Source organism: Canis lupus, chromosome 6 (genome assembly GCF_011100685.1).
Source record: "Canis lupus familiaris isolate Mischka breed German Shepherd chromosome 6, alternate assembly UU_Cfam_GSD_1.0, whole genome shotgun sequence".
NCBI lineage: Eukaryota > Metazoa > Chordata > Mammalia > Carnivora > Canidae > Canis > Canis lupus.
The window spans coordinates 52,198,611-52,223,004 of record NC_049227.1 but is presented as its reverse complement, the minus strand read 5'-3'; the positions used below and the strand labels follow the sequence as shown (position 1 = coordinate 52,223,004).

The 24,394-nt window shown below is 34.2% G+C and overlaps 1 long non-coding RNA gene across 9 annotated transcripts in view; it reads left to right on the top strand.

The window, feature by feature from the left end:
- LOC111096372 overlaps positions 1-24,394 on the top strand; it is a 118,005-nt gene that overhangs the window by 40,061 nt on the left and 53,550 nt on the right. For 7 of the 9 annotated variants that reach the window (XR_005361166.1, XR_005361165.1, XR_005361163.1 and 4 more), the window contains one exon: positions 23,004-23,137. The exons of the other annotated variants lie outside the window; for them this stretch is intronic. This is a non-coding gene — a long non-coding RNA (uncharacterized LOC111096372). The remainder of the gene's footprint in view (positions 1-23,003; positions 23,138-24,394) is intronic. 9 annotated transcript variants of the gene reach the window in all.

Sequence of the window (24,394 nt, the reverse complement as noted above, 5' to 3'; positions counted from 1 at the left end):
TAGGATCTTGGCATCCTCTATTGTTTTAGGGAAAGATTTTCCTGGCCCACACTTGTTGTTGCTGGATAATGAATGACTAGAGTATATGGACAGAGCCACCTTCCCATCTGTACTAGCCTTGACGACCATTGATTGGTGTGTTGCGTCCTCTGTTGAATCATGCATGCTTAATCATCAATTTCACTTAGAGCTAATAAAAATACCTCTTTATTGATCATCTATTGTATGCCTAGGACATTACACAGATTTCTGATTTAATCATCATAATAATCTGAATTTAAACATAGAGAAACGAATGCTTATGCATTTTGTTGGAATCTGAAAACTAATTTTTTGTAGGTGTTATTAAAACAGTATTAGAAATTAGTGGCTTTTGTTTGTTTAAAATGCATTTGAAGTGCACTTTATGCAGTTTTAGTTTTCTTTATAGAGAATAGTAACTTTTAAAGATCCTACTCTACTGGGGTGCCAGGGTGGCTCAGCTGATTAAGCATCCGCTTTTGGCTCAGGTCATGATCCAAGGGTCCTGGCACTGAGCCCCACATTGGGATCCTGCTCAATAGGGAGACGGTTTCTCCCTCTGCCCCTCTCCCTGCTCTCTGTCTCTGTCTCTCAAATAAATAAATAAATAAAATATTTTTAAAAATAAATTTCCTGCTCTGCTAAGCAGTTCATTAGACTGTATGTTAATTATCACAGTGTGAGGAAGACAGGCTTAGTAAGGTTAAATATATATTTTTACAAGATTTCTAGGTAGCAGATCCTGCCCAGGACTCTTTCACTCAGTATACCTTCCATCTTATTATTATGCCTTGAAATAGAGTAATTGTAGCCTATGTTCCCCTATAGAATCTCTCTGTCTTCCTATCTCTCTCTCTCTCTAGCATCTATTCTATTCTGTTCTATTTTATTCTATTATGCCTATGACCTGTAATAATCCTGATGTAGATTGTTCTGAGACACCTTGTAGCTCAGTGGTTGAGCATCTGCCTTTGGCTGAGGTCGTGACCCTGGGGTCCTGGGATTGAGTTCCACATCAGGCTCCCTGCATGGAGCCTGCTTCTCTTTCTGCCTATGTCTCTGCCTTTTTCTCTGTGCCTCTCATGAATAAATAAAATCTTTAAAAAAATAAAATAATTTTCTTCTGAGGAGAAGAAAAATGTGGCTAAAGTGATAAAAATAGAGAAATATGAAAGAATTTGATATCATTTAACATGGAGAAGATAAAGCTAGTTCAATTTTAATACTTTTTCATAGTTAAATACATTTTTTAATAGAAATAGCAGTTTTCTATTTTGACATCAGATCAGGAAATGGGCTTAATAAATTATGAGATAGATTAATTGGATATAAGAAAAACAACCTCTATGTCAAAGTAATAAAATATTAGCATGGACTACTAAGGGAGATATTAAGTATTTATACCTGGAAATCTGCAAAAAGAACATAAACAACCATGTGTCCCTGCCTGAGAAAGGAAAGCTACTAGACAATATGATCTCAATAGTCTTTTCTAATTTTTTTATTTCATAGATATCACTCTTTCTTTACTTTTCTTCCAGTTTCTCTGCTTTTTACAATACATTAAACAGTAACAATACATTAAATACATCTGATTATAAGATTATTAACTGCAGTTTCTTTTACATTCCATTGTCAAGAAGTGAACACATTAAAAAAAAATAAAAAAAAAAATAAAAAGAAGTGAACACAGTGATACATCAACCAGTATTTCAGGAAGAATGCAGATTCCAAGGTAGATCACATTTATAATGTATCCCTTAAAAAACATATAGCAAGTAGATGGATGGTTAAAAGTGTCTTTAAATCATAATACTCCCTTGTTCAAAACCTATCAAGTCTTCTCATTGAAAATTAAGTAAAATCCACATTCTTTAGAATGGTCTACAAGGCCTGACCTATCTGAACATCCCTGTATCATTGATTTCACCCCCTCCCTTTCTTCTCCAGTTCATGCCACTTAAGCCACTCTGATCTTAACTATTTGTTCAATATACCCAAATTCTGAGCTATTTCTCTTCTTTGTCCTTGGATTAAGACCAATATGGGGATCCCTGGGTGGCGCAGCGGTTTGGCGCCTGCCTTTGGCCCAGGGCGCGATCCTGGAGACCTGGGATCGAATCCCACGTCGGGCTCCCTGTGCATGGAGCCTGCTTCTCCCTCTGCCTGTGTCTCTGCGCCTCTCTCTCTCTCTGTGACTATCATAAATAAATAAAAATTAAAAAAAAAAATTTAAAAAAAAAAAAAAAAAGACCAATATGATATAGACCAGGTGACGATTCAACAACGTTGGATATTCTACACATGGGGAACAGCAAACAAAAGGCTCCAAATTCTCTTGTTCTGTCATTTTCTCCTGAACAAGTATAGGCACACATACATATCAATGTCATTCACTTTCCCCAGGATATTTTCCTTTGCTGCATACACACTGACATTATATCTGCATTTGTATTTTTGTTTATTGTCAGCTTCTCCTTCCATATCATAAGTACTGTGATCAAGGACTGTTTACTTTTTTATTCTCTACTGTGTTGCCTATACCTAGAATAGTGTCTGGCACCTGATAGACATTTAATAAGTCAATCTTTCACTTCACTTTCACTTTAAAAGTAGACATTATTTCTGCAATGCCAAAATCTGATGAAAAAAAGTATTGTTTATAGTTGTGACTATAGCCAAAGTCAGTGTATTAGTGACTGAATATTATGCTTTTCATCTATATAGTTTGTCATCATGGAAAGAGAACTGTAGTCTGAAGGTGAAGCGAGAAGTACATTTGCAGAAATCATATCATTTATTTCTAAAATGAATCAAGGCTTATTGTCTTTGGGTAAAAATATATTATAAAAAAAAAGTTATAGTGAACCTCTTTTCTTCGTATAAGAAAACACTTGCTGTTTAAATAATGTGATTCTCTCTCTGATGTGAGAAGAATTTATTCCATTCCCTATCTGAGAATTTCATTGCCATTTGCATGTTGCCTGGAATACAAATTGTACTTAGTAATCAATCAGTGTTTAATTGCCGCTCAAGTAAACCCTTGTAATCAGACTTGCTGTAAAAATGTTAAGGTGTGCAAAAAGCATAAGGTGGCATTTTCCCCTCCTTCTTATTATGCCTGTGTAACTTCCATTAATACTAATAGGAGGCACAGCTGGTCGTCAACAGGAGATTACAGGTTGCTGCTTAAATCGTATTTTATTTTTATACCTTGGCAAGATTTATGTATTGAAATCAGGTGGCCAGATTTTTGCTGTTAAGAAAGCTTTTACTCTGAAAGAATGAGATTGGGGGAGGGAAATTGAGTTTCAAATTTTTTATTTTAGGAATATAAAGACTCAAAATCCAAGCAGCAGCTTGTCCTTATACAGCAAGTCTGTCTTATTCTTTAGCACCAGCTGGAGTCCCATTTCTAATTTGCTGTGAAGAATTAAGTGATTTGAGACCCATACCCTGGAGTATTTGACCTCCAATGTCAACCAGCTAGCTTGCAATTCCCTTGGCTGGAAAGTTTCTCCAGAATTGATTTGAACTAACATCAGTTAAAATACTCTACAATTTAGTAGTAAATATCACTGCAAATCTGAGTACAAGTTTATAGCCATGAAAATGAACACACTGTAGAATATTAAGGAAAAGAGTTTAGGAAACTTGAAAAGCCTTGGTAATCAGAAATATGATAATAGAACCTTTCACCTCAAGGTCATTAGTTTGAGTCTGGTACAGTTGGGTGGCTTACTGGCTGAAGACGGTTGTTTGTAGTGTATGTGAGCTTTGTCAGTGCTCTCAAACTCATTTATTTTTGGTCAGGTCCATTTGTAATAAAACAGCTATTCCTGTCGTTGTCAAATGCCATGGTGTTGACAACCCTAAAGGAGAATAGAAGGACTAATAGGGACAGAGTTAGGGCAGTATCCTTATTACCCCAAATGCAAATCAGTCTTTTATCTCAGTCTTCCTTTTCTCATGCTGTTACTCCCATCCTGATTGTTGCCCTTTTTTTCTCTATGCCAAATCTAATCTTTCAAATCATTTGACTCATTCCTTCTCCCTCTCCATGATACTTCTCTCAGTAATCTCTGTGATTAGTACGATTTTCTCATCTCTGACTTTGCTTGGTGTCTAGTTACCTGATGGTAGATGAATTACCAATGTGAGTAACACTAGTGTAGATGGGAGAATAAATGTTGCCATCCCATAACTCTTATCAAACTTTTCTGTTCTCATTTTCTCTCTTCGTTTTCTCCTTCCCACCTTCCACTGTAGTTAATTAACCACATCCCATGGAGCCATGTTCTGCTTCTTACTCCAAAATTTCACCAGGCTTCTTACCCTTAAAAACACTTCCCCTGACAACCTGTAGTTCTGCTGTCATTATTTTGCCACTGCCTACCCTGATTTGCTATACTATCTATTCTAAGCCATGAAGAGTACAACAAAAGCTTAAAACCAGAGAAATCACCATTTATTTGACATAATAAGTAGCTGAAAGAGGAAGTGGATGGTTAGTGTGAAGCAGAAGCTGAGATTAAAAAGGTATAGGCACACTCTGAGAATCCTTGGTTGGAACACTAAATAGTGATTACCTTTCATAGTCCATTTTCCTATATTTATTAGTTCCGTATATTTGCTGGGTTACTTAGTATATTCAATACTCTTTTTCAAGTATATTGATTAAAGAGTTAATTTAGCCTTATGACTTCATTCAATTCCCGAAACCTTGAACATGTGTTCTTTTTTCATGAGTAAAACTACATGATGGGACTGAGTAATAAAAAGAACTACCATTTATTGAGAGATTAATTTATACCAGGCACTGCATTATATATATATTATATATAAATTATAAATATATTAAATGTTATTGTTTGATAATATATTATATATTATATAATACATTATATAATAAATATATATTAAGTATATATTATATATAATATATATATATAGGTAGATATTATGCTGCTTGTTTTACAGTAGTGAAATTTGGGCCCTCAGGAATTCAGGTACCTTGACTAAAGTCACACTGCCAGAAATATCAAGGTTTCAGGTTGAATCCAGATATTTCCAACTCTATAGCATATTTATCTTTATTAGTGTTACATACAATCTCTTTAAATCCTGATATACTGTGCTTTGATCATCCAATTTAAGCACCTAAAGATCCAGCCTGCGGTTCCACCACAGTATCAAGTTTATGGCAAGAAATTACTATACTTATATTTTCAGCTCTGTAATTTAACACATATAGTGTGGAATGAAGAAGGAGATTTGTATTTCTTCCTTATCTATGAAACCATTTATACCAATTCTTGCTTATCTAAGTCTTTGTCACCAGGTAAGATTTTGATTGTAATAATCCATTATCTCATTATTTTTTTTGTCTTTAAAAACATGTAACACATTATTGAACACTGAATAGATAAATGCTCAACAAATGCTTGTAACTTCAAATTGACATCTTAATAACATTAGCAAGTTCGGAAATTCAGAGATTTGTGCCCCTACAAATCTTATTTTTAATTTGAAAGAAAAAAAAATATACCCTACCTCCTAATACAGTACCTGACTACATATAATGCATATCTCAGGTTTTTTTTTTTTAAGATTTTATTTATTCATCACACACACACACACACACACACACATACAGAGGCAGAGACACAGGCAGAGGGAGAAGCAGGCTCCATGGAGGGAGCCTGACATGGGACTGGATCCTTGGTCTCCAGGATCCCTCCCTGGGCTGAAGGCGGTGCTAAACCGCTGAGCCACCGGGGCTGCCCCATATCTCAGTTTTTTTAGGAAGATATCGAGGTATATGTGATCATATTTTATTACATTTTATTTTTTTCTGAATCTGTAATAAGAAAAATGTAAAAAAAGGGAAGGGAGGAAATATAAAATACTCATCATTTTGCCACCAGTGCTTTAACCTATTCAATTTACATAATTGGTGTTATTTTAATAACCTTAATTTGTAATCTATTTTGTTTTACTTAACACAAAATATGATATTTAGTAGATTCATGTTATTCTAAATGTTGAGTATTCAATAATATGTTGGTAAGTACAGACTAGACTATGCTGAAATAACAAATTACTCCAAAAATTTCAGAGAGTTAAAACCACAAAAGTTTGTCTTGCTCATACTACATATCCTATTGGTTGACAAGGAGCCTCTGCTCCATACAGCAAGTCTAGGACCTAGATTTCCAGAGGTTGCACCTTTTTTTTTTTAGATTATTTATTTATTCATGAGAGACACAGAGAGAAAGAGAGAGGCAGAGATACAGGCAGAGGGAGAAGCAGGCTCCATGCTCCCTGCCCCACATAGGACTCAATCCCGGGTCTCCAGAATCACACCCTGGGCTAAAGGCGGTGCTAAACCGCTGAGTCACCTGGGCTGCCCAGGAGGTTGAGCCTTTCTGATAGCACCTTCTGGAGCATGTGACCTCCTCAGTCACTGCAGTACATTTTAAGGGCACAGGGAGTTTTCATCTGAGCCATTAACCACTTAAACCAGAAATGACACATGTCATTTTCACTTATAGCCAAATGGCTAGAACAAGTTACATCACCCTGCAAAGGAGCTGAGAACTGTGAGGAAACACATGGAATATTTGATATAACTAAGCTTTCTCAATTTCTTCGTTTAATGTAACTCCTCTGGTTTTATATTTAACAGTAATTTCTCAAAGTTATGATTATTAAGAAAGGCATTGTTCCCTTTTTTCAAGGCTTGATAAAAAGGTAGTAGTTACTAACCATGGATTTCAGACTTAGTTACAGTCACCAGAAATATCACTTAATTCTGTAATTAGAACTTAATTTGTATTTAGAATCCTTAATCAGACAAATGGAAAGATCAAAATCTCAGCCAATTTCAGTCTACTTCTCCTTTTCTCCCAGAGTTGCTTCTAAATTCTAGAGGATTGGTAAAGTGCCAAAGTCTCAGTAAGGAGGGTAGACATCTGCCCTTCCATCATTTTCATTTTTCTGTGTGATGAATCATCTATTCTGTTAACTGGTCCACACATGTAAATATGGTATGATTCTCTTTCCTGAAGACAAGACTTCCAGAGTATCCTGCTCTCTCTTCCATGAGGCACAGGGAACACATTCATCTGCTCCTCGGGTCATACTAAGAATTTGTTAGAGCTGGAACAGGGTGAGGGGTTGTAAACAGGTAGGGATCAGGTTCTTTTCTCAGAAACTTGAAGGTGACTAATTTTTCATCCTTGATAGGAAGAATGAGGAATGTAGAAATAGATCATATTTTCTTCCAGATCTTATGATGTGGCATAAGCTTGTTCCTGGACATCAGCTTTTAAAATGAAAAACCTAGGGATCCCTGGGTGGCGCAGCGGTTTGGCGCCTGCCTTTGGCCCAGGGCACGATCCTGGAGACCCGAGATCGAATCCCACGTCAGGCTTCCGGTGCATGGAGCCTGCTTCTCCCTCTGCCTATGTCTCTGCCTCTCTCTCTCTGTGACTATCATAAATAAATAAAAATTAAAAAAAATCCTTTAAAAAAATAAATAAATAAAAAATAAAATAAAATGAAAAACCTAAAATTTAACTCTTTTATTCATGTTCTGTTTAACCAACCCTCATCTGAGGCCATAATCACACCAAATGAATAAGAGAAAAGGCAAAAAAAAAAAAATGAGGAAAGGTAAAGAAAAATACATGCCAATTTATCAAAATATTATTCTGTAATCTGCTGACCAGGTCCTTATGGCTGTTTTCTTCTGTGTAGCTTAGTCATATTCAGCACCATGCAACTATGTTACCTTGTAATACCTGACTGTCCAGTGTTTATTTGGGATTGTGGGGCAAAAATTCCCCTGTAATAATATGTGATCCAGTCATATTCTCAATCTTAGCATTTTACTTCGAGATTCCAGTGTTCCAAATAAAATGTAATTACATATTTTTAGAAATGGTGGAGGTGTGACAGGAGATTGTTTTTTATTTGTTCATTTATTGGTTGGTTGGTTTGAAGAAACATTTTAGCTATCATCGAGGGAAGGTGACGCATTAGCTATGAATATAATTTCCTCCTTCCCTTCATCTGGTTCCTGGAAGTCCTGTCATTGTGTTTGTAAGAGTTATTTTCCAGTCCTCCTGTAATTTTACATGGTGGAAAGAGAGAGAGAGTGTGAGAGAGAGAGGGAGGGGGCACTTATAAACTCCCCTCTCTTCCTCTCCTTGTAAGATACTAATCCCATCATGGGAGACCCACCATCATCTAAACCTAATTATCTCTCAAAGGCTCCATCTGCAAATATTATCACATTGAGGGTTAGGGATTCAATATATGAATTCTGGGGAGACACAACAGTCAGTTCATAACAGTATCTGTATGTGTTTTAGCACTCTCTTACTTTTTGGCACTACAAGATGTTCCAAACTCATATATTCCCTGCACCAATTATACAAGCAATCATTTCTCCAAGGACCCCTGGTTCCATTTACTGGAGAATGGTATTAGAGACCAAGATTGGTATCCCAGGTATGCTTATTGCTCGTAGAGTATCATTAAATCTAGGCCTTTTCAGAACATAGAGCAAGAACATATATGTGTGTATACTAATGCTTTTATATGTAAATGTCTATGAATATTGTTTATATATTCATCTGTGACTATATAAAACTAAATATGAGTTTCTACTAATGTTTCTATCTCTAATACATTACTACATTGATCATTGCTCTCCCCTTGCTTTTCTGTAACCTCCTATTCAACAGTAAGAAACCTGGTTCCCTTCATCCTTATTACTTCCTCAATTTCAGTGTACATGTATGGCAGTACCAGAATTCTTACCCCAAAACCCTATGGGAAACACCTTTACCAACTCTACTACAATGCTTATGTGCAGTGCTTATGTGCAGTTACTTTTTGCCTTTAGTTTTACAGACTACTAATTTCCAATTTTTGATCAGCATCTGTTCCCCTACTCCCTTCAGTGAGATTATTTCATGTATTTGTAATACAGTTAGGTTCTTTTGCCATGGTTTGCCTTCCCTCCTGATATATCTTGATTTCCTAACTAATTTATTTTTAATTTGCATATATTAAGGTTTACTATTTATGCTATAAATTTTATGTGTTTTGACAAATGCATTATATTATGTACCCACTATTAGTATACAGAATAGTTTAACTGTCCTAAAATATCCCCTGTATTTTGTCTATTGAAACTTTTCCTTTTTCTGGAACCCTTGGTAACTGCTGGCCTTTTTACCAATTCTATAGTTTTGCTTTTTCCAGAATGTCATATAAAAGGCATCATGCAGTATGTAGCCTTTTCAGACTGCCATCTTTCACTCATATGCTTGTATGATTCATACATATTTTTGCATGGCTTGTAGCTCACTTATTTTTAATCACTGATTAGTATTCTGTTACATACATATACCATAGTTTGCTTAACCTTTCACCTACTGAAAGACATGATTGCATCCAGCTTTGGTGATTATGACATTTGTATAAACATTCATATGCAAAATTGACTTTTGGCTTTATCTTTAAAAAATCTTACTTAAATATAATTCACATACCATAAAATTTATCCTTTAAAATATATATATTTAAGTATTTTTAAGTATAATTACAGTGTTAGGCAACTATCACCACTATCTAAAGTGAGATTAATTTCAGCGTCCCAAAATGAAATCCTGTACCCATTGACACTTATTCCCTATTTTCTCTTGCTCTCAGCCCCTGACAATCACTAATCTACTTTCTGCCTCTGTCTTTGCCTATCTGGATGTTTCATGTAAATGGAATCATACATGTTATCTTTGTGTCTCACTTCTTCAACTTACAATGTTTTCAGAATTCATCCATGTAATAGCATGTATGGATACTAATTCTTCTTTATTCTGAATAATATTTCATTATATAGGTATAGCATACTTTGTTTATTCCTTTGTCAGTCAGTGGACATCTGATTTGGGTTATTTCCACTTTTTGGCTATTAAGAATAGTACTGCCATAAACCTTTATGTGCAATTTTTGCATGAATAAATTTTTTCATTTATCTTGAGTATATGCCTAGGAGTGGGATTACTGAATCATATAGTAGTTCTATGTTTGACTCTTTGAGGAACTACCAAACTCTTTTCTGAAATGCTTGTGCCATTTTAAATTCCCACCACTGATGCGTGAAAAGTTTTGTTATCTCTACATCCTCACCGATACTTTTAATTGTCCACTTTTTAAATTGTAGCCATCAAATGGATATGAAGTGGTATCTTATCAGGATTTTGTTTTGCATTTCCTTAATAACTAATTACATCCAGCATCTTTTCATATCCTTCATGTGCAGATTTTTGTATGAGCATAGTTTTCAAGTTATTTTGGTAAATACTTAGAAGCACTATTGTTATATTATGTATTAAGGCTTTGGTCTCTTTATTTTTGTTCAATCAAAGAAATGTGACATGAATTGCAACTGGTGTTTGTGAAACAAGGCCTACCTGTTCCATATTATGACAGCTAGCTTTTTGTTAGCCAGAAAGGAGGCAGAAAGCTCATTTTGCCCTGTGTAGTTAGTTCTTCCTGGAGTGTGGGGAGGAGAGATACCGCCCTCTAGGGGAGTTTGGCAAAGTATTGGGGTACTTTGGTTGTCATAATAACTGGTGTGTGCTGTAGGCATTTAGTGTCCATGGCCTAATCAATATTATGCAATGTGTGAAAGAGTCTTGGACAATTAAGAAATGCCCTATCACAGAAGTCACTGAACATCTCAGATGAAAATAATTTCCAGACGTATGATTCAGCAGAAACAAAGAGATAGAGAAAGTAGAGTAAGGTTTGAAATTTCCAAGTGATAAAAGCCAGCTTGGAAAAGGAATACTGGTTAACTGACAATTTTTAGGGACTGAGAGGTGATAAAATCTTCTTTCCAGAATTGTCTTGTATCTTAAATCATCTCTGGTAACCTCTATATGATGAGGTCTGGGGTTCCTTGAGATTCTTCTTTTCCTTCTTTATATTTTGTATCTTCATATTGACTACCAAATATTATTTAGATTACCTAAATGAGTGTTTAGTTTTTACAATTCAAAGATGCTAACTAGCTACTTTTTCCCTCATAAAGATATGGAGAAAGTGGCATTTAAAGAGAGAAGTTTCAAGTTCCCATTTTACTCTAAAGTTTTGCATTATAAGATGTTAAGACTAACATTTGCACTGTGATTAAAACATTACAAGTAATTGTAGCATCTTTAAATATTAACCTGGCAGGCTCATTATTTTGGATACTCTAGTTAGTTGTTTTTTTCCTATATGGTGCTAACAAATTAGTTTCTCAGAGCATTCTAAATTATTAGATTGAAGCCAACTTTATTTCATTTTATTTTAATTTTAGAGAGATAGTGCAAATGGGGCAGAGGAGGGACAGAAGGAGAAGGAAAGAGAGAATCTTAAGCAGGCTCCATGCTGGGCTCTGATGCAGGGCTCAATCTCACAACCCTGAAATCATAACTTAAACTGAAATCAAGAGTCAGACACTTAATCAACTGAGCCACCCAGGTGCCCCCAAAATTGAAGCCAACTTAAAACAAATACAGGAGTAGGGGAAAAAAGCCAGTACTTACTGCAAATTTATTCAAGCTTGTGATACATTAATTTTAGAGGGCTTAGTATTTTTGCTAATGTTTTCAATGTTATAAACCAGGAATAAAACTTTTCAATTTAACTCCCATTGATAGGAATTACAGCTTTAGTTGTGGTGAAGTAGAACTTCATCAAAAGAATAACCAAGTCACAATCTGTACATACCAAAGCATTTAATGTACATATACTTAAAGTTTGCATGTTACTAAAATGCTAAATTCATTTTACCCTAGTGATTAGAGACTAGAACATTGTGTTCTGTATCACTAACAGTCAACTGAATAAGTAGTGATTAAGCCATGTGGTAGTGTGTTCCACTGTGACCCCGATGAGTAAGTCTCCTGGTATTCATCCTCTTGTGCAATCCTCTCTCCTTGAATCTGGGATGGAGCAATGATGTGCTTAACTAAAAGAATATGTCTAATATGACACTGTGCCAGTTTCGGGCCTAAGCCTTAAAATGTCTGGTAGCTTCCACTTTCATACTCATTAGGAGGTTTGAGCCTCCAGAAAAGAAATTCAGCCAAGCCTGTAGAAGGACCACATGGAGAAGAGAATGAGAAGGCCTGAGACTATGTGGAAAGAGAGAGATGCCGACCCCTTTCCACTTCCTCACTGCCCACAGCTGACTTGAAGGCTGAATTTACCCACAAAAGTGACCAGCAGTAGGACAAACAGAAGAATCAGAAGCTGAGCCCAGCTCAGACTGCAAACTCATAAGCAAATAAATAGTTGTTTTAAGCCAGTAAGTTTTGGGGTGTTTATTTTTGAAGCAATGACTAACCAGAAAGAAATACCTACTGAATATCTAGGACTGCATAGTTTGTCAGGGAGGTAGAAAGAATAGATGATGAAGTGATGCATGTTTGACGACTTCTTTTTTTTTTTTTTAATTTTAATTTTACTGTGGTAAAAACACTTTACCTGAGAGATCTAGTCTCCCAACAAATTGTTAAGGGCAATACAGTATCATTGATCATAGGTACAATGTCAAACAACAGATACCTAAAACTTATTAATCTTGATTAACTGAAACTTTATGCCTATTGATTACTAATTCCACATTTCCTTCTGTGCCGGTTCCTGACAACAACCATTCCCCTCCAGTTCTATCAATTTGGCTTTTTCAGCCACCTAATGTTATTGACTTCCAGTTTTTGAGCTGGAGTATGTATACATCTTTTCACAGAAATTTTTGAAAGTTATATTTTTGTCAATAATATATTTCAGATGCATTTTTGATTAAAACATACCATGGAATATTAATTACATTTAGTAATTTTGTGGACAAGTAATTTTCAACCTCTAGTGTCAATGTTACTTCAATAAATTTTATTTAAATTTTCAACTTTTAATAAGTAATCTATAAATGAATGTTTGGAACACATTAATTTACTGGGTGTTACCTGTATCATCACATGCAGTCCTTCAAGGTATAATTTCCAATTACTGCAGTAATTCAGGCAAGGGAGAAATTTGGACCTGCCTGAGTAATTCAAGAAAGATGCAAACCACTTTGGTATCAGGAACTGATAGGAAGAAAGACTTGGAATGAGCCAGGCGTAGAAGAACAAGACAGACATTCTAAATGAGGTGTGACATACTCAGAAGCACAGCAGCAGGGAAGAAGCTGCCATGTTAGAAGAGTACATAAGGATTTGATTTATAATCAAACTAAATGGGTGAAGAGGATTTTTTAAAAATCACCCAAAGGTAACTTAGTAAGGAAATTACTTGATTGAACTATGTTTTAGGCTTATGAATTTAATAGTAGTTCTCGGGGCAGAGTAGAATATGGAAAGATTTGGCAAAATCATGAAAAAAATCTTACTAGCATCCAGTATTTTCAACAGCTTTCTCTAGTACTTAAAAGAGGTTTTTTTGTTTGTTTTGTTTTTTTTCCAACAGAAATACACAATATTTGTTAAAAAAAAGTCAATAAGTACTTTCCTTTTGCAGTTTTGCCAAATATTTTTGTGTAATATAATAATAACAATAATTAGACTATCATATCTTATTTTTTAAATATTTTATTTATTTTAGTTTAAGGAGTGCTGTGCATGAGCTAGGAGAGGGGCAGAGGGTGAGGGATAGAATCTCAGGCAGACTGTGCACTGGGTAGAGAACCTAATGTGGGGCTCCATCTCATGACCCTGAGATCATGATCTGAGCTGAAACCAGGAGCCAGTCGCTTAACCAATTGAGCCACTTCTGCACCCCATACACTAACATATCTTCTTGAACAAAAAGTCAATTCTTGATCATACAATTTTGATGATCATCCTGGGCTGTTCTAGCATAGCTTTAATAAAGAGATGTATAGGTTTTGCAAGCATAGCCTTTGGCATATTGGAACAATTTTGTTTCTACCAACTTCCTTTAACAATTCTATTTTTAAGGTATATGTATATATGTATTTTTCTCTTTTCGGTCACTTATTCTGGACATGATTTTTCATATTCTGATCGGGATTAAACAACAAAACGTTTTCTCACATATTTAATAATGAACATTAGTTCATTCATTAAAAATAATGAACTAAAGGAATAATGGAGTCAAGATGAAAAATGAAACAAAAAATATCCCCTCCAATTCTCAGGTTAGTCCAAAATAACTCAGAGTATCCTATACCAATGCATACCTACACTTCATATTACTTGCAGTTACATTGAGAGTATCACAGGAACTGAGAACACATATCTTGTTGGAATTTATTACCTTTATAAACTTTATAACCAAAGAATTTGTTTATACACAAATATTATTCAATGGATAAGCCTCATGCTTGTATACAGTTATGGCTAGACTGAATGCCAATTTGTATTCCTAGGAGGATAAGCTGAATTAGTATTTCTTCTAATACATAACATACACACATAATACATTTACTTTACATTTTATTTTATTTTATTTTATTTTATTTTATTTTATTTTATACAACTTTGTAGAAATTGGTGAAAGCCTTTCCAATTAAGTAAAGCTTTTTAGAAGCCTTTGTATTTAGCAAAATTTCCTGGATTGGTCTCGATGCTAATTTATATATTAGTGACCCGTAAAAACAACATGAGACATTCACCTATGGCCAGAATTTATGTGATATGTGATTCTGTGATTTAGAATGTTATGTCATATCACTGGATTACAGATAATCTGTTTCCCATTGAAATATGTAGCCACAAACTTTAAATAAAAGATTGAGTTGGATAAGAAGCATGACAAAAGTTTCTAAAATGCAAAGTCTGCATATATTTTTAGATTTGCCTCTACTATAAAATATGGAAATTCTTTTAAAATCTGGAAATGCATGTTTTTGGAAAGCATAACTAAATGGAACTAATTTAAGTTTTAAGTATTGTTTGTGATAAAATATTAAAGGTAGTTTTCTTTATTTGAAATATTTAAATTAGAGATGCCTGTAGATTAATTTCAAAAATTAAAACTCATAATCAGATGTTAATTCTAATTCTTTTTGCTGTCATATAAGTGTAAGAATATATTTTTATCTCGAAGGTAACATAATGAGCCATGAATCTAAGATTTGAAAAACTGTATACTAATGAACTTATAATTCCCTTGTGCATATGTTGGGAAGGCTTTTTTTTTTCAAAGCATATCTGAAAGTATAAAGAATCTCTTTCAGTGTTTGATTAACAACAAAATTAGTGAGCTAGAAACATTATTCATAATACAATAGAAATGTAGGAAAGTTGGAAACTCTCCAGTTAGGTATTTGGAAACAGGGACAACTTAATTGTTCTGAAGTTGAGAGACAAATTATTGATTACATTTTCTCACTAAAGTATTCTCTTTAAAATTGATCTGAAATTGTTGGTGTCTCTTACTAAGAAAATACTCATCCTATACTGTGCTTGGCACATAGTAGATGCTGAATAAATATTTTTTAAAAAATAATAATAGATGCAAATATGCTCCCTAATTATAAATCTTCTAAATATGTTCCTTACTTCCTCTTATGTTCCTTAATAAGAATTGTGGTTTATTTTTCTATCTTAAGAATTATCCACAGTAAGGAAATATGAATGTTGATGCTATGTTTGGTGATCTTATGAAACAAATTTGTGATTTATAACATTTTAACTCAGTATTTCTATTTCTAGTGTACAAGTATCTGATTCCTAGAAAGTATTAAAGACTATTTTTGCATGTATCAAATGCTTTGATCCTTTCAATAATGCTTCTTAAACATGTATTTTAAAAATATAAACCTGAACAGCACACCAGGGTGGCTCAGTCAATTAAACATCTGACTCTTGATTTTGGCTCAAGTCATGATCTCAGGGTTTTGAGATGGAGCCCTGGGTCAGGCTCTGTGCTCAGCAGGGAGTCTGCTTGAGATTCTCTCTTTCCCTCTCCCCGCCCCCCTCATGCTCTCTCTCTCTTTTTCAAATAAATAACTATTTAAAATATTTAATATATGTATATATTTATGATATATACATATATTTGAACTTGAGCAAAAGTGTCTAGATTTCTTAAATGTCTAGATTTTAAATGAAATATTTAGAAGAGTATTTCTTAAGCTATATCCACTCAAATTGAAAGTAAGGATTTTCTAGGCAGCATAAGAAATTATGCTAAAATGAATTGCCTCTGTGTTTATGAGTAGGTGTATATTTAGGTTAGTATTGTGCATGTTTTACAATAAATGGAAAAATACATGGCACTTCTTGTGGCTGAGTGAGCTTTTCAGTGTCCCAAGTTGTGTATGTATTAAATAAGAAATGTTAAATATTCAAATACTGAAAAATATTCAAAATCAATAATATGGTTCTGTACATTAAGGAAGTTTTTCCACTATATAGGAGAGGCAATGTTTACAGCAAAGTTTGAGTAGGGTGAGGAGAGAGTCAAAGATGAATAGGAATGTAAGTAAGGATAGCCATGAACTAACCAAAAGTGTGAAAATACTTTTATTATTCATTGGACAAGAAAATTACAGAATCAGAGATGCAGAAAATCCACACATTTTGACATGTGTGATTTAGTTTCAGTTTAAAAGATGCTACTAAATAGAAGCAGCAGAGAAACAAGTTCAGATATTTCCAAATGAAGCTGGCATCTGGAAGAAGGGACAGGCTTTTCAAGCTTTATTCTAATCTACTACTAAATCTAATACCATTATCAAGAATTTACTGATAATCTAATACACACACACACACAATACTATGTTAAGTGACAAGAAGTCTATGTTAAATGACAATACTATGTTACATTTTCCAATCTTCTTAGAAAGCCAGGACACCTCCATAGAAAGAAAAGATCTGATATCATGCACCATATTCCAAATATGTATAGCAAACAGTAAGTGCTATATGTACGTAAGGTGGGATGTGGTAGATGTAAAAGCCAAGTAGCATGGGAGCATAAAAGGTGGAGAGATCAAAACTGTGGACAAATATTTCCCCCATTAGGATTTTTTTTTAGTTTTTATTTATTTATGATAGTCACGCAGAGAGAGAGAGAGGCAGAGACACAGGCAAGGGAGAAGCAGGCTCCATGCACTGGGAGCCCGACGTGAGATTCGATCCCGGGTCTCCAGGATCGCTCCCTGGGCCGAAGGCAGGCGCTAAACCGCTGTGCCACCCAGGGATCCCCCCATTAGGATTTTTTTTAAATATTTAAAAATACGATTTTTCATAGGCTAAGATTTCACATAGAAAGAACAGAGTAGTAAAGATATTAGTATAAGAAAGATAGAGTAGGATTATGGAGTTGCCCTGAGTGAGCATACATTGTGTATAATGATATAAAAGTCTAAAGAAGATTGACCATAGTAATGGAAATTTCAAATGTTGGGACAAGAGGTACTTAATCATATTACATGAACCTGTGAAACTATTAAAAGTCTTTCAACACTCAGATCCTGGGGTTACATGATGAGATGTTGGATTTAAAAAGAAAAATCTGGTGGAGAGCAGTGAAAATGAAGTGAAGGTAGAGAGACAAGTTGGAAAGTTACTGTAATAATCCAGGTGATAGGCATTAAGATTCTGAAATAGGACAGTAACAGAAAGAATGGAAAGCAGGAGGTAGATGATATTGCAGAGATTGAAATAAAAATTAATGCATCAAATGGATATATTTTTAAAAGATTTTATTTATTTATTCATGATAAACACAGAGAGAGAGAGAGAGCCAGAGGCACAGGCAGAGGGAGAAGCAGGCTCCATGCAAGGAGCCTAATGTGGGACTCGATCCCGGGACTCCAGGATCAGGCCCTGGGCTGAAGGTAGACGCTAAACCGCTGAGCCACCCAGGGATCCCCCCAAATGGATATTAGGATAGATAAAAGAAAAAAAGATATTAGTAATTATTTGTTACAGATCTTGCATCTATATTTATATTTATGAGGAATATTGTCTAAAATTTTATCTATTTTTATTTTTTTCAAATAACTGAATTTTATTTTATTTTATTGTATATGAATAAATAGAAATTTATTTATTTTTTTTTATTTTTTTTTTTAATTTATTTATGATAGTCACAGAGAGAGAGAGAGAGAGGCAGAGACACAGGCAGAGGGAGAAGCAGGCTCCATGCACCGGGAGCCCGACGTGGGATTCGATCCCGGGTCTCCAGGATCGCGCCCTGGGCCAAAGGCAGGCGCCAAACCGCTGCGCCACCCAGGGATCCCAGAAATTTATTTAAAGAAGTTGGCACACAAGATTGTGGTAGCTGGCAAATTCAAAATCTGCAGGGCAAGCCATGCAAGATGGAGACCCAACCTGAGTCAGAATTTTTCCTCTTTAGGGAACCTCAGTCTTTTTCTCATAAGACCTTCAACTGATTGGGTGGAGCCCACCTACACTAGGGAGGATAATTTGCTTTACTCAAAGTCTACTGATTGAATGATTGGTTTTGAGTACAGTTGACACACAATATTACATTAGTTTCAGACGTACAACTTAGGGATTTTGTGAGATTATACTTTATGCTATATATTCACTGCAAGTGCAGCTATCATTTGTCTCATTACGTGGTTATTACAATATCATTGACCATATTTCTTATGCTGTGCCTTTTATCCCTGTGACTTATTCATTGCATAACTAGAAGCCTATGTCTCCCTCTCTCCTTCACCCATTTTGCTGAATCCTCACCATCCTCAAAACCTGGCAACCATGAGTTTATTCTCTATATTTATAGCTCTCATTCTACTTTTTATTTGTTTTGTTATTGCTATTGTTTAGATTCCACTTTTGAGTAGAATTATATGGTATTTGTCTTTCTCAGTCTGACTTATTTCATTTAGCATAATATCCTCTAGTTCCTTCTATGTTGTCTCAAATGGCACAATCTTATGTTTTTTGTGGCTATGTAATATTCGTGTGTGTGTGTGTGTGTGTGTGTGTGTTCTGAATTTTCTTTATCCATTTGTCTACTGATGAACACTTAAGTTGCTTCCATAATTAGGCTATTGTAGATAATGCTGCAATAAATATTTGGGTGCACATCTCTTTTCAAATAGTGTTTTTGGTTTTTTTGGGTAATACCCGGTAGTGGAACTATTGGATCATATGGTAATTCTCTTTTCAATTTCTCAAGGAAACTCTGTCCTGTTATATGCAGAGGCTGTACCAATTTTCATTCACGCCAGCAGTGCAACAGTTCCTTTTCCTCAACATCCTCCCCAACACTTGTTATTTCCTGTCATTTTGATTTTAGCCATTCTGACTGGTGTAAGATAATATCTCATCATAGTTTTGATTTGCATTTACCTGATGGTTAGTGATCTTGAGCATTTTGTCATGTATCTGTTGGCCATTTGTACGTCTTCTTTGGAAAAATGTCTATTCAGTTCCTCTTCCTATTTTTTAAATCGGATTGTGGTTTTTGTTTGTTTGGTGTTGAGTTGTGTAAGTTTTTTTTTGTGTGTGTGTAAGTTTTTTTATACATATTTTGCACACTAACCCCTCATGAAAGAAATTGAACATGACACAGACAAGTGGAAATATATTCTATGCTCATGGATTAGACGTATTAATATTATCAAAATGTCCATACCATCTAAAGCAATATACAGAATCAGTCCAGTCCCTATCAAAATACTAATAGCACCTTTCACAGAAACAGAACAAACAATACTAAACTTGCATATAACCACAGAAGACCCTAGATAGCCAAAGCAATCCTGAGAAAAGAACAAAGCTGGAAGTGTCACAATCCCAGATTTTAACATATACTCCTCAAAGCTGTAGAAATATATATTATTATATATATATTATTATATATTATATATATATTTGTGCCTGTATATATTATATATATATTATTGTATATAATAATTATGTATTATTGTGTATATATAATATATATATTATACATATATATACAGGCACAAAAATAGACACACAGGTCAATGGAATAAACTGTAAATCCCAGAAATAAACCCATACTGATGTGGTAATTAGTCTATGACAAAGGAGGCAAGCAGATACAATGGGGAAAAGACAGTCTCTTCAATACATGGTGCTGGAAAAACTGGACAGCCACTTGCAAAAGAATGAAACTGGACCACTTTCTCAGCACCATACACAAAATACCTCAAAACGGATTCAAGATTTAAACATGAGACCCGAAACCATAAATATCCTAGAAGAGAGCACAGGCTGTAATGTCTCAGACTTTGGCCGTAGCAACAGTTTCCTAAGTAGATCTCCTAAGGCAAGGGAAACAAAAGCAAATATAAATTATTGGAACTACATCAAGGTAAAAAAGCTTTTGCACAGCAAAGGAAACCATCAACAAAATGACAGCCTACTGAATGGGAAAAGATACTTGCAAATGATATACCCGATAAACACTTATTACTTTTAATGTTGTCCAGTACATATATCATAGTAATGCCAACCTACTAAAGTGAGTTATTTTGATTACATTTTATGCAAAGATATTTGCATTCATGTAAAGTATTAGAATAACAATTGTGGGTATTAAAAAGATTTTCTCTCAAAGGAGGAATTGGCAAAATCTGCTAAAAATTGTGAAATGTATGGGAAATACATGATATTTCCTCCCCATCAGCTTTACGTCTCAAAAAGTTCTTCAAAATCACTATCGGAAAACATGCTGGAACAAGAAAGTTTACTCACCATCTAAACTGACTCATTTGAAGTGGGGCTAGGTATTATCTTCTGTAAGAATGAGAAAAACAAATAAAATAATGACCAAACCTGAATGTATAACTGTTCAAAAGGTAGAAAGGAAACAGCATCTGGATACTCTGGTATAAAGGCTTTGTTTCTGGGACACCAGGGTGGCTCAGTCTGTTAAGCATCCAACTCGATCTCAGCTCAGGTCTCAGTCTCAGGGTTGTGAGTTCAAGGCCTGCATTGAGCTCCACACCCAGCGTGGAGCCTATTTAAAAAAAAAAAAAAAAAGATTTGCTGCAGAACCCAAAAGGAAATATTAGAAAACAGCATTCAATAAAATTATGGAAGAATCATTGCTTTTTATAAAACAAGAGAAGGTCATTTAGAGAGAGAACGTTCAGATGAAATGCTAAAGAAATAAAATTATAAAGACATTAAAAATTATATTTAAAAAAATAAAGATCCATGAATCTTCCAAAAAAGCTTAACAATGAAGTGATGAATCACTAAATTCTACTCCTGAAACCAACATTGTGCTGTATATTAATATTTAGATGTTAGAATTTAAATAAAAATTCAGGGAAAAAAAGATTACCAGATTCAACATGGTTGCAAACTGCTAAGCCACCAGCATTTTCATATTCTGAATAAGAGGGAAAATAAGGCATCTAACTTTTTATAAGGTAAAACAAAAAAAATAAATAAATAAAATACATAAGTAACAGGAATGTAAAGTACAGCATAGGGAATATATCCAGTAATATTGTAATAATTTTGTATGATGACAAATGGTAATAAGACATCACGGTGATAATTTTATAATACATACGAATGTCAAATCACTATGTTGTACACCTGAAACTAATATGACATTGTATGTCAACTGTGCTTCAACAACAAAAAAAGACTTTTTAAACATGTTCTGCAAAATAAATAAGAATTTTGTTAAAAACACAAAAAGACAAGAAAAAGGCTTAACAAAAATGTAAAGATAAACCCAAAACAGTGAACAAGAAAGAGAAGAACAATAAAACAGTAGAAAGTGACTTATACTATTTCTAATCTGATATTTCAATTAAACATAAAATGCAGATGGAGAATTTGAGAATAAGATTAACTCTGTGGATCTGCTTCATAGAAATATGTGTAAATTCATTTATACCTAAAGCTCATATCAATTTCAAGAGGTTTACAGACCTTTCAAATTGCATTCATGTACCCCATGGTAAAATGAAGAATTTGCAATATTCAGTGGATCTGAATAATCTAGTTCAGTATTTCCAAAACCAGTATTCCATGAAACACATGTTCTTCCTCTGGCTATAACCAAAGTATTCCACAGTCAAGTTTGCATAATGCTAGAATAAGCAATACTAAGCAGACTCCATTACTTTATTACTTCTCAAAGCCTTTTATATGCAATATATCAAATATCTAGTTGTTTTTAAAAATGCATACTCTCTGTTAGGCACTGTCAAAGTGTTCAAAATATATTCATCTTACAATCCTTATAAAAATCCTATGAGATTAAGTACTATTATTTTCCCTATTTTACTGACATGGAAACTGAAGAAAAGCGAAATTAAATAACTTGCCCAAATTCACACAGCCTGCCTATAAACTGGAGGAGCTGAGATTCAAATAACTTGGTCCAGAATCTATGTTATTTACCTATACAATAAAGACAGGAAGCAGGACATATAGGGACCATTAAACTTTTTATTTTGAAGCGAAACTATTAGTATTTAAAATGCATAATATGGGAACTGGTAACATGATTAATGAGGTAGATTGAATAATATAGAAATATATACAAAATTTATACATACATAGTCATATATTTTTTGAAAAGTAAAATACAAGATATTTACAAAACTAACAAAATACAGGATTTACAAAACTTGATCATTTAGTAGGTGGCCAAAAATATCTCAACACATTCCAGTCAGAAATTGTGCATTCTTTATTCTTTATTAATGATGCAAATATACAAAAATTATTAATTGTATTAGTTATAATTACATCCATTGATGCAGAGTCTCAAAATAGCAATTCTTGAATGAAATAGAAGTTGGGTTTTTTTGTTTTTGTCTCTCACAATTTTGTCATAAGCCATCAGGGTAGATAAGGCAGCTCCTTGGTATCCAGGACCCAGGCATCTTCTATTTGTTTTTTCTACACACCTCAACCCGTGGCTTCTACACTGTACCAGCTCCTCTCTCCTTTGTATTTGTATTCCAGGCATGGAGAAAAAGGCACACTCATTTTCAGAATAAAAGTATGCATCAGTTCACCATTTTGTCACAACCCCTGTTGGAACTAAATAACATGGCAACACCCAGCCACAATAGTGATTAAGAAGTAGTAATCTTCAGGTTAGTGACCATGTGCTCAACTAAATATTATGCTACTGTATAAGAAGGGAATAACAGATTTTGGGGTGCTGGAATGACTACCAGCTTTGGCCACTCTAAGAGGAAAAATTACTTTCACTCAGATAAAAGATGACATCATAACTATAATTACAGAAGGTTTAAAACTGGTGGGGTCCTGCCAAATTATACTCAGAAGAAAATTTAATGCTGAAATATGATGATTTTATATTAAACAAGAAAGAATGAAAATATATGAGTTAATCATTCACGTGGAAGAGCTAGAAATAATTCTTTAAATTGAGTATAAGAAAAGCATAAAAGAATTAATAAAATGGTAGATTAATAATTTATAAATGAGAAAAAAACTGATAAATGTAAATGCAGGCTCTTCAAAAGATCATTAAAAGAGATAAACTACAGAAAATGCAAGTCAATAAAAAACGATGCATGTCCTTTACATTATGCATAAAAGAGAGACCGTAACCACAGATAATAAAGGGAGATTGGTAAATATAAACATATATCAGAGTGTTAGGCTAACTCAGTTGGTAGAGCATGCCCCTCTTGATCTCAGGGATGTGAATTTGAGCCCCACCTTGGGTGTTTATTTTAAAAACATAAAATCTTAAAAAAAATTGTATCCTCATATCATCACTTAGTACAGTGCATAGCAGGGCACCTGACACAAGTACCAGAAACTTAATTTTAATTAGGTAATGGGCCCTGGCCCACACATCCACAAAAAGCCCTTCTCTATAATGTAATTAGTATATAAATCTATTATGATAACAAAATCAATATAGGAAGATGTTGAAAATGTGAATCACCAAAAGCAGAGAAGAAGAAAGGAAATCATTATTTTTGTAGGACATTCTATGTACCAGGTGTTTTACATACTTTTTCTCATTTTATTTAAACTTTATAATCCTTTAAGGAAGGATTAACTACATTTCAAAGCTAAGGAAACTGAGATTCAAAGAGGTTAGTGGTTTGCTCAGTCTCATGATGTAAATGATTGAGCAGGTGTCTCTCCTAGTCGGCCTCACTTGGAAGGTTTGGAAGGTGATGTTCTTTCCTTTTTGTTCTTCCTGACTTTTCTTTGCCAACAAAATTTTATCAAGTTTTTTATATCTGAGCTGGTCCATTTAATCTAGTTTATTGTTTTAAACACTGGGACTTTGTAAGACTTTTTTGAAGAAGCAGTTTACTGGTCAAAATATTTTTAAAAATTATTTCATAAAAAAAATTATTTCATGT